Here is a 20,389-nt window from a genome sequence, read left to right as displayed (position 1 = left end):
TGGGAGTGGCTCGAGATCAGAGGGGACGACCTCCCTCCGGGAGAGCGAGGTGGCCCGCGTGACACTTGGGGGACCAGACCACGAAAGAAACACCGGAGCAGGAGACGGCGCCGCTCTGGGTCTCGGGGGTCTCCTGCACCTCGGCCTACAGTGGGGGCAGATGGAGCTATCCATATGGCAACAGTATGGGCGAGAGCAGAACCAAGCTCGACTGCAGCTCTTGGCCCTGGTGACATCCTGGTGCCGGACACTTTGCTGGAAGCGTCTTTGGATGCGGACTTTACAGCCCCGGTGGTCCCGGAGATGGCCCTCACTGAGCCAAGGTTGGAGTGAACTATTGACTGGTGTTGATTGGCCCTGTCTGTGTGGATATTCTTACTGTGGGGGCACTCCTATTGACACGCTGCTGGGTTCCCCTGGCTCGTTCCTGCCACTGTGGCGCTTTTCCTGGGTAATGGAACATGATTGAGCACTTGAGCCCTTGTGGCTCAGGGTGCAGGGGAGGTGGGTGGGGCTCCTTTTCCTCTTATGTGACTTCTTCCCGGTATTGCTAGCGGGGGGGTGGAGACATGCCCAGGTACTGTTCTGATATTGCTGGGTCTTTTCGGGGAGCTGGGAGGTAGGGTGGGTGGGGTTGTTTTGTTGTGTGAGTGAGGGTTGAGTGGGTTGTATGGGGTGGCTGTGTACGTCCTGGCACTGGCAGGGGAAGGGCGGGGTGGCGGTTCTTGTTGTTGCTATCCTCTTGCTCGTGGGTGGGGGGGGGGACCGGTTTATACAAAAGCTCTAGGTTTCGGAGTTGTTGGGGGGTGGGTTGAAATTTATGGAGAAAGTGTTTTTAGCATCAGGTGCACGTTGAAACCGATTTGTAGACAGTTTACTGACAATGCTGCTCCAGCAGATTCTACTACGGTGGGGACCGGGGGTGACAGGTTATGTTGTCTTTATATTATAGCTTGATTAAGCGCTATCATAGGCCATGGGTTTTAAATTTTTAACGTGGAATGTACGTGGCTTGGGTACTTGCACCAAGAGACACAGAGTCCTCACTTTCCTTAAAAGACACGGGGTCTCGATCGCTTGTCTGCAAGAGACTCATCTAGATGACGACGGCGCACAACGGCTGTACAGGAAGTGGAGAGGCCAGCTTTTTCATTCCTCCTCCACATATGCTAGAGGAGTCCTTATCTGGGTAGCCCCAGGGATCCCCTGCGCGGTTCAATATGTGGAGGCAGATGTAGACGGTAGATACCTGCTGGTGAGACTTAGATTGGATGACAAGGAGCTCTTGCTCCTTAATACCTATGCCCCAAACACTGATGACCCGGCCTTCTTTTCGCAGGTCCAGGATCTTGTGGCTTCGGGGTTGGATGCACCCCTCCTCTGGTTTGGGGACTTCAATTGCGTACTGCACCCTGACTTGGATCGACACCCGCCCCGGTCGGGCACTAAGCCCAGTATGACGGCCCGAATGCGTGACGTGATGCATAATCTTGGAGCTATAGACGTGTGGCGTTCCTGTCACCCTGCTCAGAAGATTTACACATGTTACACCCCGACGCATGGTACTCACAGCAGATTGGACCGCGTTCTTGCGGCCAACCTTACCCCGTCCTTGACCTTGATGGTCACGCACCAGGCCCGATACCTATCAGACCATGCTCCAGTGACGTGCGTGGCGCAGTGGCCTGATCGAGCGGCATGTCCGCGCACGTGGAGAATGCCCGCTGACCTCCTCTTGGACCCGGTGGGCAGAGACCGCGTGGCGGAGTCACTGTCGGAATATGTGGAACTCAACTGGGGGGGGGGGGATGATCTACCCTTCTCTACTAAATGGGACGCCTTGAAGGCAGTCGTGCGTGGCATCTGTATGGGCCTCACATATGGGGTCCGCAAACAGTTGATGTCTGATTTACAGAGAGAAGAGGCTGCGCTTCAACGCGCCCAATCTTGCTCTTACCCCGACGCGACAGATCAGCGAACGGAGTCGGCTGCCCTGGCCTCGATCCATGACATACTCACCCGACTTGACAAGTTTACGTTGGGCCAGTATAGACAACGCCTCCACCGCGAAGGGGATAAATCCGGCCGCCTATTGGCCTGGATTCTTCGCCGTGAATTCGCGCCTGAGAAAATAGTTGCCTTACGCGACTCGGGTGGCGCTGTGGTCCACTCTGAATCCGATCTCCTTGAGGTCCTCCGGTGCCATCTGCAGACCATATATAGGGCAGACCAGTCCATTACAGAAGATGCCTGTCACTCGTACCTTGAAGGCCTAGACCTCCAGACTCTGTCGGAAGCGGCAGTGAAAGACTTGGATACGCAACTCACACTAGGTGAGATTAATGCAGCGATAGCCGCCCTCCCCCGTGCGAAAACCCCCGGTGGAGACGGTTACCCAGCCGAATTCTATCATTCCTTCGGGCATGTTTTGGCTCCCCTTCTATTGCAGGTTTATAATGAGGCTCTGCGTACTGGCACCCTCCCGACATCTATGAACCAAGGAGAGGTATGCATGATTTTAAAGCCGGGAGGTGACGGGACTGATCCCGCGGCATACCGCCCTATAACCCTGATTAATACGGATGCCAAAATCCTCACCAAGATCTTAGCCACTCGCCTTGCCCCGTACATGACTCGACTAATCCACTCCGACCAGTGCGGATTTATCCCGGGTCGTAATACGGCGATGAACTTGCGCCGCCTGAATCATGTCCTCCATGAGGTTCGGGGCAGGGAGGATCCACAAGTCCTGGTGTCAGTCGATTTGACTAAAGCCTTTGACACAGTGCACTGGGGATATTTAATGCAGGTGCTAACGAATATGGGGTTTGGACCTGGATTTTGCAATTGGATCAAGATACTCTATGGGGCGCCCCGTGCCAGGGTGCGATTGGGTTCAGCCGGCTCGGAAGAGTGGACATTGGAGAGAGGCACCCGTCAGGGTTGCCCCCTGTCCCCTCTCCTGTTTGCCCTTGCAATTGAACCCCTAGCCATCGCCGCTCGCATGGAGCTCCGACAGTGGGGGATAGTGGTGGGTGCCACTACCAACATAGTCTCCCTTTACGCAGATGATGCGCTTTTTTATCTGACCTCCCCCTCTGAGGCCCTCCCTGTCCTATTACGGCTCCTGGACCGATTTGGCGCAGCATCTGGGTTGCGTGTTAATCTCGCCAAATCTCTGGTCTTCCCGCTGGTGGGCTATGCTCAGGACTCGGGCGCAGATATGCCCTATTCGGGTTTCAGATGTGAACGAGTGGCATTCAGGTACCTTGGCATCCAGGTAGCTACTTCGGATGAGACTCTACTGACCTATAATATTGACAGAGTACTCTCAGCCCTCCACAAATCTGTTACCTTCTGGAACACGCTTCCCCTTTCCCTGATGGGGAGATTGGCGATTGCCAAAATGGTGATGCTCCCTAGGGTCCTCTATACCTTGCAGAACACCCTCTGTCCGTTGCCACCCCGAGTATTTCAGACCTTGAACTCGCTCCTCACCTCCCTACTTTGGGCGGGTGGTCGTAGCAGAGTGGCTTTACATACGGTGACGCGGAGTTGGGAAGAGGGTGGCCTTGAGGCCCCAAGATTTGACCTATACTACTACGCAGCTCAGCTTCTCCCAGCAGCTAGGTGGTTCGCTGACGCTGAGAACTGGGAACTGGCACTGCTAGCTGGTACGGCTGATGAAAGGACCCTACAGGAGGCCCTGATGCAGGGCCGCGGCGCCGATTGCACCCTACCGTATGTGGTGCGCCACACAGCCGAAATTTGGCAGCGGTTCGTTGAAAAACTGTTGAAGCAGGCGCCGTTTCATAGGGAGCTCCCGCTTTGGATCTTGGCCCCGATACTTCGATTGGAAGAGAATATGTCCTTCAGGGAGTGGCGCTCTGGCGGATGCAAGACTCTTGGGGACCTCTACCCGAGCGATTCCTATGTGTCCTTTGAACACGCCTTGGAATCCTTTGACCTAAACGAGGGACAGTATCTCCACTACAGAGCCCTCCAACACGTGGCCAGGACTACGTGGCCCCAGTACCCGGAGGCTCTCCGCCTACCAACGCCCTAGACATCATTTTATCCTGTGGGAGAGGCAAGCGCTTGATCTCCCTTCTCTACTCGGCCATGCGTCGGGACTTGGCCCCACCGTTGGCACCGTCTTGGGCGGCGTGGGAGGCGGATTTGGGAGTGGAACTGGAGCCGGACCAACGGAGACGGATCGGGCTTTTGATCCGTAAAGTCTCCTGCAACGCACGTTTTAAACTTATTCATTTCAATTTTGTCCACCGTACTTATATGACGCCTGTCTCCCTACATCGCATATCGGCGGACAGACGACATAATTGCCCTAGATGTGGGGCGCGGAGGGCGGGCTTCCTCCACCTTACATGGGACTGCCCCCTGGTTCAGGACTTTTGGCGGAAGGTGGTGAATAATGTTGCTCGGGCCACACGGATTACACTTCTTTTAGAACCCATCTACTGTCTCCTAGCGCTGGTGCCGAAGCCCAGAAAGAAAAAGTTATCTTATAAATTCTTACAACTCCTGCTGGTCCTGGCGCGGAGACGTGTGGCTATTACATGGATGGGTCAAAGGGCGCCGGAATTTTCCCTATGGCTGAAAGATGCGAGAGAATGGGCCCTGGCGGAGGAGACTCACATGCAGTGCACTCGTAGAGACAGGAAGTTGCAGGAGGATTTGCTGGCCTGGAGGGTGCTGTGTATGGAAGGGCTGGAGGAGGATGATTCTGATGCCACGAGCGCGGAGTTATTCTCCCCAACTGATTCGGTATCCGATTGTACTGAGGGGGAGTGACTGTGAGAGACTTGGAGCTGGTGAGGAGGCCCTACGTAGCCACACTGCTATTCCTTGATATGTATATGTCTAGACATAACTACGTCTCCCATGAGCCTATGCGGTACTGTACCGCCTGTGCCTCCCCTGACCCCCACATAAATGTCCTACTATATTCGGTTCTGTGCTACTGATGCCATTTCTGGGGTAATTGTTTGTTGTTCAACTGGTTCTTTTTGAAATGTGAATGCAACATGATAAAACTAGCGAATACAGTGATAAGTTCATATCTTTTGTGCACAAAGACAATTTGAATGTGCTGCTCCTACGCCGCCCAGCCCCCGGGATGTGGCCTTATTTGGCTGTGTATGCTCCCTGATACGTAATGCTACTCTTATGTCCATGTGAACGGCTTTCATGATTATGTCTTTTGTGCCCCTTTTATGTTTTCGCAATAAAAACATATTTAAAAAAAAAAATCAGTCCGCGATCATAATGAGCCCCATAGTTTTACCACATGCAGTTAGCCTCCTAGATCGTTTTGGACAAACTTAAGGCTTATGCATAAATTGGAATAAATTATATATTTTCCCATTACTGAAGGATGTGCAGCAACCTGAGGACCTAAGGGGGGGCTTACTTGGGAGGATATTTGCCTAAAGGATCTGGCATTCTATTAACCCATGAACCCACTGATTTATTGGAGGGTAACATTGGAGTGGCTACCAAAGGCCTACGTGCATGTGTAGGAGGACACTGCCGCTTCCGATGGCAGGACGAATAGCAGTAGCACAAATGGTGGTGTTGCCCTGATTGCTTTACTTTTTCACAGCACTGCCTATGGTGATACTCTGTAGGGTATTTCGGGAACTTGATTTGCTGTTGATTTGCCTTATATAGGGAATGGGAAGGTGCAGAGTGGCCTTGTCTAAATTACGACCAACATCAAAATGAGGATTAGCCGCACCAGATTTGGAGGCCTATTACTTAGCAGCACAATTGCAATGGTTTGTATTGTGGATCCACTCACTGAGATATCCACAGGAGGAACATTTGGAGATGTTACCAGATTTAGATGTGCTGTATAGAATCTTATTAGTTCCCGGAAGAGCTTTGCGGAGAATACCCACTGCGTTGAGGGTTGTGCTCAGGTGCACTATATACCGGACATTCCATTGAGAAGTTTAGAGCAAATTAATCAGGGGTGGGAGATTGAAAGATTTAGCAGAATGGGCTAACCATAGGGTACATAGGATAGGAGATCTTAATTGGGATGGGGCACCACTACTATTCGAGGAATTTTCAGCCTCTTTTGAGATCCTGAGAGGGCAATTTATATTGCATAGGGCGTGAATATTAGAACACTGAAGGAGGTCCCAGGGGAATTTTTAACGACCCTTACTGCTAAACCCCCTGACTATAAATGACACCAACAAAAACTAGCAGTGAGTCGAAACGACCAATCAAATTATGTACCCAACAGACAAGAACAAAGTAAAAATGGGAGAAGCTATCAATGTGAGCGAGTTCCCATCAGTCCACCATCGAGACCGCCCTTCATCGTCTGGGATCTCTTATTCCTTTCGAGACTGGTAAACCACAACAGACCAGAAGATTTTGATAACCAGGTCAAGGGTGTCCCAAGCAAAATACCTCAGATGTGAACAGGGTATGTCTAATGAGGAACTGAATAGCAGTGCTAAGAAGTGAAAAGTGTTAAAGTGAAAAAGGAAAGAGAAAAGCTCTAAAATTAGGTAGTGGTAGGGGAAAACAACTTTTAATATGCACCCTCTCACTTCCAAATCAATAAAAACAGTGCAAGTAGTAGTATAACAAATAACTACCAACAAGGATATTAGGTCGACATGTTTCTGCAGTCACTGGAGCATATCGGTCTCCTGCTTCTTCCTCAGGACCATTTGTGCTACTGCTGTGTGTTAAAAAGGTAAAAGATATCACCCGATACGTGCAATATATACTCGTCTTCCCAACTTTAAATCCAGAAGTTCAGCCGGGAAAAATGTATGGATACATAAAAGAAGGACGAGAAAGAAAGCACAGTCAGTAATTATAACACCGTGCTTTGATTGTAATGTTATCTTCTAAATAAACAACATGCCGTTTGTAAAATACCTGCCAATTCTGGACAATCACAGTTTGTCACAAATATATATAATTTTTAATCTCACTCACCCATTTGCTGGGAAGGAACAACCCCACCTCACCTGGCGCCAGCTCAGGTAGTGGGTGCACCGCGCTACAGTAAAAATGGAAAGGTATTGTTTTAGATAGGTTAAAATACCTCATATTCCACATTTCACCGGTCTCTCGCACGCTGCATCTGGCGCCGCACTCTCTCACAAATTCGATCATATTCATTACATTTTCGAAACACAGCGTTAGATGGTGAAATTCGCTGGTTACACTCTCTGGGAGACTAATATGGCTCCTGAATCGGTATCTCTGTTTATACTAGGTTCACAAAAGGATTCATCAATATCCCCATCTGGCGAGGACTACATAAAGGGAGTGTATTCGATAGCCTATGAAAACACTGCTTTGCCCCTTAATACGCATTTGCCCCTTACCTATCCGTCGGTACACCGGTCGTCGCTCTGAAGCGGTTTCGTGGGGAGGTACCGACCCGGTGTACCGGTGGTGGCTAAATTAGTTCCTACTTCCGTGTCGGGCATGGGCTGCGTGCGCACCCGTGACGTAATGACGTCACGACGTATAGCGGCAGTCGGGAGATGTAGTTCCCGTTTTGATAAACCGAGACCCGGATCGAATCCCCGCTTAACAAATCATTATGGGCATATTTATAACCAAAATGCAAACATCATACTATCTTATCTGCTGGTCACAATAGTAACAGTGGAGTTGGCGAGTCCGAACCTAATTAGTTAGATTCCAAAATCAGAAAGACACATAGAGTTAAACATCAGGCTAAGATGTAAAACAGTGTGATGGGTCCTCAGAGTGACATCCAGGGAATTTCTTCATTCAGCCCCGATTTGTCTGTCTTAAGTCTAAAGACCCATTTTTGTTCACATGTAAAAAGAAATTTGGGAATGTCAGTGATTGTTGGTGGGATCCACGGTTGATCAAGTACTGTCCAGAACAGATCAGAGGGTTGATGCCCTACTTCTAAGAAGTGGTTAGTCAATTTCGTTGCTTGTCTACAGCATCGAATGGAGCTTTTATGCTCAGAGATTCTTAACTTAATTTTCCTCGTTGTCATCCCTACATAGTTCATTTTGCAGGGACATGTAATTAAGTAAATAAGATTCGAGCTGTTGCAGTTTGTGAACCTTCTGAGTTGCCACGGTCGGTCAGTGCCTATGTCAATAGTGAGTGTCCTAGTTGTTTGTGGACATGCCGCACAATTGCCACATGGATGAGGACCCATCACACTGTTTTACATCTTAGCCTGATGTTTAACTCTATGTGTCTTTCTGATTTTGGAATCTAACTAATTAGGTTCGGACTCGCCAACTCCATTGTTACTATTGTGACCAGCAGATAAGATAGTATGATGTTTGCATTTTGGTTATAAATATGCCCATAATGATTTGTTAAGCGGGGATTCGATCCGGGTCTCGGTTTATCAAAACGGGAACTACATCTCCCGACTGCCGCTATACGTCGTTCCGTCATTACGTCACGCGTGCGCACGCAGCCCACGCCCGACACGGAAGTAAGAACTAATTTAGCCACCGCCGGTACACCGGGTCGGTACCTCCCCACGAAACAGCTTCAGAGGGACGACTGGTGTACCGACGGATAGGTAAGGGGCAAATGCGTATTAAGGGGCAAAGCAGTGTTTTCGTAGGCTATCGAATACACTCTCTTTATGTAGTCCTCGCCAGAGGGTGATACTGATGATTCCTTTTGTGAACCTAGTATAAACAGAGATATCGATTCAGGAGCCATATTAGTCTCACAGAGTGTAACCAGTGAATTTCACCATCTAACGCTGTGTTTCGAAAATGTAATGAATATGATCGAATTTGTGAGAGAGTGCAGCGCCGGATGCGGCGTGCGAGAGACCGGTGAAATGTGGAATATGAGGTATTTTTAATCTATCTAAAACAATACCTTTCCATTTTTACAGTAGCGCGGTGCACCCACTACCAGGTGAGGTGGGGTTGTTCCTTCCCAGCAAATGGGTGAGTGAGATTAAAAATTATATATATGTGACAAACTGTGATTGTCCAGAATTGGCAGGTATTTTACAAACGGCATGTTGTTTATTTAGAAGATAACATTACAATGAAAGCACAGTGTTATAATTACTGACTGTGCTTTCTTTCTCGTCCTTCTTTATGTATCCATACATTTTTCCCGGCTGAACTTCTGGATTTAAAGTTGGGAAGACGAGTATATATTGCACGTATCAGGTGATATCCTTTACCTTTTTAACACACAGCAGTAGCACTAATGGTCCTGAGGAAGCAGCAGGAGACTTATAGGCTCCAGTGACTGCAGAAACATGTCGACCTAATATCCTTGTTGGTAGTTATTTGTTATACTACTACTTGCACTGTTTTTATTGATTTGGGAGTGAGAGGGTGCATAATAAAAGTTGTTTCCCCCTATCACTACCTCATTTTAGAGCTTTTCTCTTTCCTTTTTCACTTTAACACTTTTCACTTCTTAGCACTGCTATTCAGTTCCCCATTAGACATACCCTGTTCACATCTGAGGTATTTTGCTTGGGACACCCTTGACCTGGTTATCAAAATCTGCCGGTCTGTTGTGGTTTACCAGTCTCGAAAGGAATAAGAGATCCCAGATGATGAAGGGCGGTCTCGATGGTGGACTGATTTGAACTCGCTCACATTGATAGCTTCTCCCATTTTTAGGTTTTGCCTGGCGAAAGCTGCGCTCTGCGCAGCTTTTCGCGCAGGCGAAAACCTGATGAGAACTGTAGTGGGGTTTGGGTCGGCCCTCGTCATTTATTGGCTGGCTCCATAAATGGAGCCTAGCCATTGGACGAGGGGCCTGTCCGTCAATGCCGGACCAGATTCGGGGGCGTTCCCGAGATTCTTTGGCTTTTGCCGACGTCACGCGACGTCAGCCGAAAGCCGGGAACGCCCCTGAATCGACTTGCAGGTAAGCGATGGTGTGTTTTGTAATTAAGAAATAACTGTGTTCAGCCTATATTGTTTAGATTGTAATGTATTTATTTTTTTCCTTTGCTCTCCCTCTGTTCTCTCTAGTGTTTCCGTGTCGGGTCTCCTCCGTGGCGTGACGACTTTGAGGTAAGCGATGTTGTGTTTTGTAACAAATGACTGTCCCTTTTCAATGCCCGGTATTTTTTTAACTTGGAAAAGGTATTTGTGAGTTTATTTATCTTCCTTTCTTTGCAGGAATTGGGCGGCGGCGGCGGCGTGGTAACGATTTCCGGTCGGGAACGCCCCCGAATCGACTTGCAGGTAAGCGATGGTGTGTTTTGTAATTAAGAAATAACTGTGTTCAGCCTATATTGTTTAGATTGTAATGTATTTATTTTTTTCCTTTGCTCTCCCTCTGTTCTCTCTAGTGTTTCCGTGTCGGGTCTCCTCCGTGGCGTGGAGAAAATCACTGCTTGTTTTTTGCCTGCACTCGTAATCTTTTGCTAACGCTATATTTCTTTTATAGGGACAAAAAGTAGACGTTTGTTGCAACTGACCCATCGACTACACATATTTGAAATTCGTTATATAAACACGGTATGTTAATACTTAATTTTTTTACTTAATACATTAGTTTTTTTACTCATTGCTGTCTGTACTGGGCATTCTTTGCTGTATAGTTATACACAACATTTCGCTCATAAAGCACATCTTACGCGTTTGTACGTGAAAGCTGCACTGGTGAAGTTGTAGTCAGCAGAGAAGGAAAACTTATAACCAACACTTTGTTTACAGGTCCCTGTAGGAAATGCTTAGAAACTCATTTACCACACGCAATATACATAGCTCTCCTTCTTTCCTGCCTTTCCTTTCAATTTCTTTCTTGCCTTTCCTTATGTCTCTCTCCTGCATTTACTCTGCATCTCCTTCACAATTTTACATTCACTGTCCTTTCTTTCACTCTCGCACTATTCTTCTCTCCTTTTCTCCTACTTTCTCTTTCCTTTGCTCTCCCTCTCTCTCCTGCATCCTCTCTCTTCTGCCCTCATCCTATATCTTCATCCCCACCTTCTTTACAGGTCCCTGCAGCAAATGCTTGCATACTAAGCTAGCACATGCAACATACATACATCTCCCTCTCTTGACTTCCATTTCAATTTTGCATTCTTGACTTTCTTTATCTCTTTTGCATTTACTCTGCGTCTCCTTCCCCATTTTGCCATCAGTCTTTCTTTTATTTACTCCTGCTCTATTCTTCCCTCACTATTACACCTACTTTCTTCCTTCTCCTCTCCCTCTTTTTTTCATCCCCTCTCTTATACCTTCTCTCTCCTGTCTTTTAATCTTCTTTCCTTCTATCATGCACACTTTTTCTTTTACTCCCTCTCTACTCAGCTCTCACTTTTACTCATCCTTTCCTTCTCTCTCCTGCTTTCTATTTCTTGCTGCCTCCCCCTTCTGCTTGCTATCTCCCTCCTTCTCTATTATGCTTATCTCTCCTACCTTCTCTTTTCCTATTCCTTCTACCTCTATTTCTCTCACCCTCTTGATATCTTTACCTTTTGCCCCTCTCTTCTTCCATACACTTTCCACCACTTCTTCTTTCTCTCCTCCTTATATCTCGCTCTTTTGTATTCCTTCTTTATTTCTCTCAATTTTGCACACTCTATCCATCTTACCTTCACACTCTTGTGCTTTTCTTCTTTATCTACCCTTTTTCACATTCTTCTGTCACAATCTGGTTCCTCCCGTTCTCTCTCTTGCATTCTCTCTTCCTTTTTTCACTTACTTCTTTATCGCTTTCCTCTATATCTCTCTCCTTTCTGCTCCCTCTCTTCCCTCTCTATCCTGACCCCTATTCCAGCTGCTCTCTCTCCTTCCTTCTTGCACCCTCTCTATTATGCTTCTCTCTTTATCTCCCTCTCCTTTCTGCTTTTTTCCCTTGGCCATCGCTCTCCCTCTTGTCCCTCTTCCAATAGCTCCCTTAATTCTTTCTTGCTCATGTTTATCCTCACTTTACCTTCTGCCTTCTCTCTCTCTCTCCCTTTTGCCCTCTCTTACTTTCACTGTCTATCTCCTTCCCTATCTAGTTCTCACTTTCCATCTTGCACTCGTTTTTTGCCCTTTGACTCCATTCTGCACTCTTTTCACCCTTTCTATGTTCTCTCTCATGATCTCCATTTATCTTGCATCCTCTCTACTTCCTTATCTATCATACTTTTATTTTCTGCACTCTCTTCCTTCTTTATCTGTCGTCTTTTCACCTCTTTGCGTTCTCTCCTTATCAAGCTTCTCTTTCACTTGCACTCTTCCTCATCCTTTATCTTTCTCCTTTTTTATTTTCACTCCTTTTCTTTTTGCCTATCCTCCCCTCTTTCTTTCCATCTCTCTCTTCTTCCTAACCTCTATCTTTTTCTACCTTGCTACTTTATAGTCTTTACTAATATACTAGTTACTCTATAATACATAGTGCTTCTAATTCTCTATTTACAACTTATAATATACTTCACACAAATGTCCTCACTCTTTTCAATCTTTTGCTAACAGTATATTTTACTTTTACAGGACAAAAAATTTGCCATTTGGTGCAACTGCCCCATCGAAGACACATCTTTCAAATTCGTTCTTTCAACACGGTACGTTCATACTTAAAACCTATTTTACTTTAGACATTTTTTGGGTAGTACTTCCTGTCTGTACTGGGCATTCTTTGCTGGATAGTTATACACAAAGTTTGCCTCATAAACAACATTTAATTTAGTTTGGAGATGAAAGCTGCACTGGTGAGGTCGTACTCAGGAGAGAGGTCAAAGCTAAAGGAAAACTTATAACTAAGACTTTGTTTACAGGTCCCTGCACACACCCTATATCTTCTTCCCCATCCTGCAGCAAATGCTTAGATACTGAGACAGCACATGCAACATACATACATCTCCCTCTCTTGCCTTCCCTTTCAATTTTGCATTCTTGCCTTTCCTCTCTCTTGCATTTACTCTGCATCTCCTTCATGATTTTGCCAGCAGTCTTTCTATTTTATTTACTCCTGCTCTATTCTTCCCTCACTTTCTCCTACTTTCCTTCTTTCTTTTCCTCTCCCTCTTTTGCATCCCTTCTCTTCTACACTCTCTCTCCTGTATTCCCATCTTCTCTTTCCTTCTATCATGCACTTTCTTTTACTCCCTCACTCTATTCTGCTCACACTTTTACTCCTCCTTACCTTCTCTCTCATGCTCTTTCTATCTTGCGTCTCGGCTTGCTCTCTCCCTACTTATCTATTATGCTTATCTTTCATGCCTTCTCTTTACCTATTCCTTATATCTTTATCTCTCTCTCCCTCTTGCTCCCTTTACCTTTTGCCCCTCTCTAATTCTTGCATACCCCTTCCATCTCTCTCCTTTTTTCTCTACTTCCTATATCTCGCTATCTCTCTTGAATTCATTCTTTATCTCTCTATTTCCTGCGTCCTTTCTCTCTTCTGCTTGCTCTCTCCCTCCTTTTCTATCATGCTTCTCTCCTGCCCTCTCTTTTCCTATTCCTTCTATCTTTATCTCTCTCCCTCTTGCCCTCTTACCTTTTACCCCTCTTCTTCTTGCATACCCTTTCCATCTCTCTCCTTTCTTTCTCTCCTCCTTATGTCGCTTGCTCTCTTACCTTTTACCCCTCTTCTTCTTGCATACCCTTTCCATCTCTCTCCTTTCTTTCTCTCCTCCTTATGTCGCTATCTTGTATTCCTTCTTTATTTCTCTTTATTTTGCCCACTCTCTCCATCTTACATTCACACTCTTGTGCTTTTCTTCATCTACCCTCTCTCACCTTCTTTCTTCCATCACAATCTGTTTCCTCCCGTTCTCTTTATTGCTCTCCTATATATCTCTCTCCTTTCTGCTCTCTCTTCCCTCTCCCTCCTGCCCCCTATTCCATCTGCTCTCTCTTTCCTTCTTGCTCCCACTCGATCATGCTTCTCTCTTTATCTCCCTCCTTTCTGCTCTTTTCTCTTTGCCATCAATCTCCCTCTTGCCCCCTCTTCCAACTGCTCCCTTCTTACTTATTTCTTGATCATGCCCACCCTCCCACCCTCCCTTTACCTCCTGCCTTTTCTCTCGCTCTCTCCCTTGCTCTCCCTTTTGCCCTCTCTCTTACTTTCACATTCTATCTCCTTCCCTATCTTGTTCTCCATTTCCATCTTGCACTCCTTCTCTTTCTTGCCCTCTGACTCCATTCTGCACTCTCTTCTCTCTTCTCTCTCCTTTTTGCTCTCTTTCTTCTCCCTCCTGCCCCCTATTCCATCTGCTCTCTCTCCTTCCTTCTTCCTCCCTCTCTATCATGATTCTTTTTTTTATCTACCTGCTGCTATTTTCCCTTTGCCATCACTCTCCCTCTTGCCCCCTCTTCCAACTGCTCCCTTCTTAATTCTTTCTTGCTCATGCACACCCTCCCTTTAACTCCTGCTTTCTCTCTTTCTTGCTCTTCCTTTTGCACTCTGAGTTTCACTCTCTATCTCCTTCCCTATCTTGTTCTGCCTTTTTATCTTGCACTCCTTCTATTTTATGCCCTCTGACTCCATTCTGCAGTCTTTTCCCCCTTTCTACGTTCTCTCTCATGATCTCCATTTATCTTGCATCCTCTCTACTTCCTTATCTATCATACTTCTATCTCCTGCACTATCTTCCTCTTTCTTCCTTATCTTTCTCTCTCTTCTTTTCACCTCCTCTCTGCGTCCTCTGTTCTTTCTTTTGCACTCTCTCTTCCTTTTTTTTAATTACTTCTTTATTGCTATTTCTTCTCTATATATTTCTGCTCTCTTCCTTCTTCCTGCCCCCTATTCCATCTGCTCTCTCCTTTCTTCTTGCTCCTTTTCTATCTATCATACTTCTCTGTCCTGCATTCTCCTTTTTCTTTTATCTTTTCCTCTTTCTAATACTCTCCGTATTCCTCTTCCTCCCTATCTATCATTCTTCTCTCTCTCCTTTATGCTTTCTTTTCTCTCTACCGTCCCTCTCTCCTGCACCTCCTAGAGAGAGAACAGAGGGAGAGCAAAGGAAAAAAATAAATACATTACAATATAGGCTGAACACAGTTATTTCTTAATTACAAAACACACCATCGCTTACCTGCAAGTCGATTCGGGGGCGTTCCCGGCTTTACGCCGCCGCCCAATTCCTGCAAAGAAAGGAAGATAAATAAACTCACAAATACCTTTTCCAAGTTAAAAAACTACCGGGCATTGAAAAGGGACAGTCATTTGTTACAAAACACACCATCGCTTACCTGCAAGTCGATTCGGGGGCGTTCCCAGCTTTCGGCTGACGTCGCGTGACGTCGGCAAAAGCCAAAGAATCTCGGGAACGCCCCCGAATCTGGTCCGGCATTGACGGACAGGCCCCTCGTCCAATGGCTAGGCTCCATTTATGGAGCCAGCCAATAAATGACGAGGGCCGACCCAAACCCCACTACAGTTCTCATCAGGTTTTCGCCTGCGCGAAAAATCTTGCACTCCTTCTATTTTATGCCCTCTTGTTTGTTTGTTTGTTTGTTTGTTTGTTTGGATTTATATAGCGCTTATAACCCAGGGGTCTCTAAACGCTTTGCCTTGGGAACCCGTCCTGGTTTTTCCCTGTGAGATAGCCCCTACAGGGCATCCCCAAGGTGAAAGCCAGGCCTCCCGCCGCGGGGGGCCATTGTGGAGATTAAGCAAGCTTAATGCCCAGAGTTGCAGAGTGTGAACCCATGATTAGGTCAGGCACCGAAGCAAGAATTATCGAGTCCGTGGACATTTGAGCTCGAGACCCTGCCGCGTCGGGAATTGAACCCTGGCCCGGGTCTGACCTCTGCTTCAGGGTCTGCCTGCTCTAACCAGTGAGCCACACTTCTCCTCTGACTCCATTCTGCAGTCTTTTCCACCTTTCTACGTTCTCTCTCATGATCTCCATTTATCTTGCATCCTCTCTACTTCCTTATCTATCATACTTCTATCTCCTGCACTATCTTCCTCTTTCTTCCTTATCTTTCTCTCTCTTCTTTTCACCTCCTCTCTGCGTCCTCCGTTCTTTCTTTTGCACTCTCTCTTCCTTTTTTTTAATTACTTCTTTATTGCTATTTCTTCTCTATATATTTCTGCTCTCTTCCTTCTTCCTGCCCCCTATTCCATCTGCTCTCTCCTTTCTTCTTGCTCCTTTTCTATCTATCATACTTCTCTGTCCTGCATTCTCCTTTTTCTTTTAGCTTTTCCTCTTTCTAATACTCTCCGTATTCCTCTTCCTCCCTATCTATCATTCTTCTCTCTCTCCTTTATGCTTTCTTTTCTCTCTACCGTCCCTCTCTCCTGCACCCTCTTCCATCTGCTCTCTCTCCCTCCTTCTTGCTCATGCCCTACTTCTTACTCTTCCTTTACCTTCTGCCTTCCTCCTCTTTCTTCTTACTCCAGAGTCTTATCTCCTTCCTGCCTTCACTCTCCATCTCTGTCCTCATCTTGTCTTCTCTTTCTATCTTGCACTCTTTGGCTCACTGTCTCAGTCTCCATGGTGCAAGGACCCCCATAGAGAGAGATGTAGATGGAGGGCACTAAGAAGAGAGCAGTTGGAAGAGGGGGCAAGAGGAAGAGTGATGGCAAAGGGAAAAAAAAGGAGAGGGAGATAAAGAATAATGATAGATAAGGCAAGAGAGAGAGAGGATGCAGAGAGTGAGCAAGAGAAAAAACAGATAAAAGAGAAAGTTAAAAGGATAAAAGAGGGAGCAAGTGCAAGAGAGAAGAATAGTACATAGGGAGGAAGAGAAAGGGAAGACGAAAAGAAAAGTAAGGGTAGAATGAAGTCAAAAATTCCTTTTCAAACTTAAAAAAAATTCCGGGCATTCAAAAGAGACAGTCATTTATTTGTTACAAAACACAACATCGCTTACCTGAAAGTAGTTACGCCAAGGAGGAGACCCGACACGGAAACACTAGAGAGAACAGCCCAAAAAAGAAACATATTAGAAGAATATAAACAAAATAGCCAAACACCTGTAAGAGAAATACAAATTACATTACAATTTGAATCGCGTACCTGAAATCCCTTGTGCCACTTACAATTTGAATCGCGTACCTGAAATCCCTTGTGCCACGGAGACAGCGAGCCATGGATCCCAAGACAAAATGTAGACCGGAAATAGTTACTATCTTGCACTCTTTGTTTTCTATCTTCTTGCTCCATTGTACCCTTGCTTTTCTTTTTGTCTTCCCTCTTTCTTCCTCCCTATCTACTATTCTTCTCTCTAGCACTTTCTCCCTCTTTTATCCCTTTAACTTTCTCTCTTTTCTATCTTTTATCTGTTTTTTCCTCTTGCTCACTCTCTGCATCCACTCTTTCTCTCCTTCCTTATCTATCATTATTCTCTTTATCTCCCTCTCTGCTTTTTTTCCCCTTTGCCATCACTCTTCCTCTTGCCCACTCTTCCAACTGCTCTCTTCTTTACTGCCCTCCATCTACATCTCTCTCTATGGGGGTCCTTGCACCATGGACACTGAGACAGCGAGCCAAAGATCCCAAGACAAAATGGCAACGGGAAATACTTGGCCAACCCTGCTGTCAAATACCTGCAACAAAAGAAAAATAAATTTAGTCAAATTCGGAGCATTCAAAGTGACAGTATTATTAGCTTTACAAAAGACAAAATTGCTTACCTGAAAGTCCTTACACCACTGAGACGGGCCTCTTGCTCCTGCACCTTCTTCCATCCATTCCTCCTTCTTGCTCATGCCCTACATCCTACCCTCCCTTTTTCTCTCTCTCTCGTGTCCTCTCTCCTTCCTGCCTTCACTCTCTATCTACGTCTCCATCTTGTATTCACTTTCTATCCTGCACTCTTTACTTGCTATCTTCTCACTCCATTCTGCATTTACTTTTCTTCTTGCTTTCCATCTCTCTTGATCTCTCTTATGCGTCTTCTCTCTTCATCAACACTTTCTACCTACTTTGTGTGCTTTACACACATTTTTCCACTTCACTTCCCAAAGTTAGTGTTAGCATCCCTATAAGGCTATATAGATATATAGATGGTGTTAACTATAGTGTTTATTTAGGAACACTATGCCACAACTATGGAGCACCCTGGACAAACGCAATGAGCTATATTTACAACTAATTGTGTGAAAGTTTTATATGTTTGTCTGTTATTTCTTTTACAGGTGCACAAACACTCCGCAATTAGGAGTATTTTTGGAATGAGCAATTGCTCGTCCCCCTTTTTTTATGCACTAAATCATTTTTTTGATATTTTCACTTTCACGCCCCCAGGTCAGGGTGGACGATTAGAGAGTCCATACCGCCAGGGTATAATTATGTCATTATAAATGCCTAAGTAAATTTAAACTACTGTAAAGGATGAAACATGTTGACTGACTAATTAGTATTTTAAATTAACAAATCCATTAGCTTGGGCATTAAATTCAGACACATAACTCTTTCATTTGTGTACTAAGCATCACGAATTATAGATTTTTACTTACACATTAGGCACTTTTAATTAGAAAACTCACAACATGCCTTTTTCACACAACCTGCTCCGCAGTCTTCTGGCGTCGTAGCACACCAAAGAGGCATTCGGCCTCTTTGGTGGGGCCCAATGATGAAGCATGACACTGACTAGGTCGGTGTGTGAGGGCTTTCTTTTCCACCTAAAGTGAGTGTGCAATTCCCCAGTTGCATCGCTCAGTCTCTGTGGCAATTTGAGACTTATTTAACGTCTCTTCTCTTGTTTATTTAGATTTAACAGGGGACTAAGTGTTCCTTAATCTCCCTGCCTCTCCTATTGTTCTTTTGTACTTGCTTAAAATTACAAACAATGCTTCTAATACACTCTTTACAACTTCTAATAAAATACACATTGTGTAATTTACATTTCCACCCTTCTATCCATCCACTCATCATTCGTCCACCCACCTTTTCAACAATACATCATTCATCCATGCAACATTTTCTACATCCATCTTAAAATTTCAGTCTCCAATATATATACACATCAACGCATCCAACCAGCAACACATCATTTATCCACCGACATTTTCAAAAATACATCATACATCCATGCAACATTTTAACTATCCATACTTTCATTCTACCATCCATCCTTCATCCATCCAACGTTTCATCTATACATCCATCCACCCACACTTTCATCCACCCACCCATCATTCATCACAACACATTTTCACACATCCATACGTCATTCATCCATGCAACATTTTATACATCCATACATCCACCTTTTCTTACATCCGTCCTTCCGTCCACCCTTTTATCCTTCCATACATCCTTTCATCCACACTTTTATTCATCCATCCTTCAGCCAGCCACACTTCCACCTTTCCATACATCCATCCTTTACTCATCCACCCTTCAATCCATACACCCATCATACAGCCACATAAATTTCCACACATCCATCCATCATTCATGCAACATTTTTAATAATACATTCATCTACCATTTCATTCTACTAACAATACATCCATCCACTTTCAGCTTTCCATCCAGACAGCCATCATTTACACATCCACCCTTCTATCCATTCACTCATCATTCGTCCAACAACTTTTTCAACGATCCATCAATCATTCATCCATGCAACATTTTCTACATCCATCTTAAAATTTAATTCCACAATCTATACACACATCAACACATCCATCCAGCCACACATTATTTATCCACCTAGCTTTTCACACATGCATCATACATCCATGCAACTTTAACTATCCATCCTTTCATTCTTCCATCCATCCTTCATACATCCTTCATCCATCCAACGTTTCATCTATACATCAATTCACCCACACTTTCATCCATCCACCCATCATTCATCACACCACATTTTCACACATCCATACATCATTCATCCATGCAACATTTTATACATCCATACAACCACCTTTTCTTTCATCCGTCCTTCCGTCCACCCTTTCATCCTTCCACGCATCCTTTCATCCATTCACACTTTCAACAATACATCCTGCATCCATCCACTTTTTCATCCTTCCATCCATCCTTTACACATCCACACACCTTTTCACACATCCATCATTCATCCATGCAACATTTTATACAGCAATCTTCAGATTCTTCAGAACTTATGGGGTTTTTCAAACTAGTAAAGTCACTGTGTAATATTGTGCCTATGCATGGTTCTGTGTGGCATCCTCAAGTGCCTTATTGATGTTTTACAACAATACATGCAATCGCATTCTAAGACCTTCACATCATTGTATATGTTTAAAGAAGTTTCGAAGCAGCTGCCTGCATCCATCTAAAAGTGGCTTGTACAAGATATATTTTCATAAGTTGAAAAAAAGGACACAACACTTTACTGTAAATGGAAGTAAAAAAAACAATTAAATTACGTTTCATAAAAAATGTAAAAGTATTTTCTGTAAAGTTTAATTTGCTTACATACAATAATAATAAATATATTTACTTAAATAAAAAATTTAAACCTTATCTTGTCTT

The 20,389-nt window shown here is 45.1% G+C and overlaps 1 protein-coding gene across 6 annotated transcripts in view; it reads left to right on the top strand.

Moving 5' to 3' along the window:
* LOC144754696 (putative oxidoreductase YteT) overlaps positions 1-20,389 on the top strand; it is a 1,220,731-nt gene that overhangs the window by 90,607 nt on the left and 1,109,735 nt on the right. The window contains exons 1-2 of one of the 6 annotated variants that reach the window (XM_078642824.1): positions 10,429-10,505; positions 12,474-12,544. The exons of 4 other annotated variants lie outside the window; for them this stretch is intronic. The gene's annotated coding sequence lies outside the window, so the exon portion shown is untranslated. Of the gene's footprint in view, positions 1-10,428; positions 10,506-12,037; positions 12,545-20,389 lie in introns of those variants that run through there. One more of the 6 variants, XM_078642825.1, reaches the window with a different exon arrangement.

This window comes from Lissotriton helveticus, chromosome 5_1 (assembly GCF_964261635.1).
Source record: "Lissotriton helveticus chromosome 5_1, aLisHel1.1, whole genome shotgun sequence".
NCBI lineage: Eukaryota > Metazoa > Chordata > Amphibia > Caudata > Salamandridae > Lissotriton > Lissotriton helveticus.
Note: the sequence above shows the minus strand (reverse complement) of the source record. Positions and strands in the feature narration are given on the sequence as shown.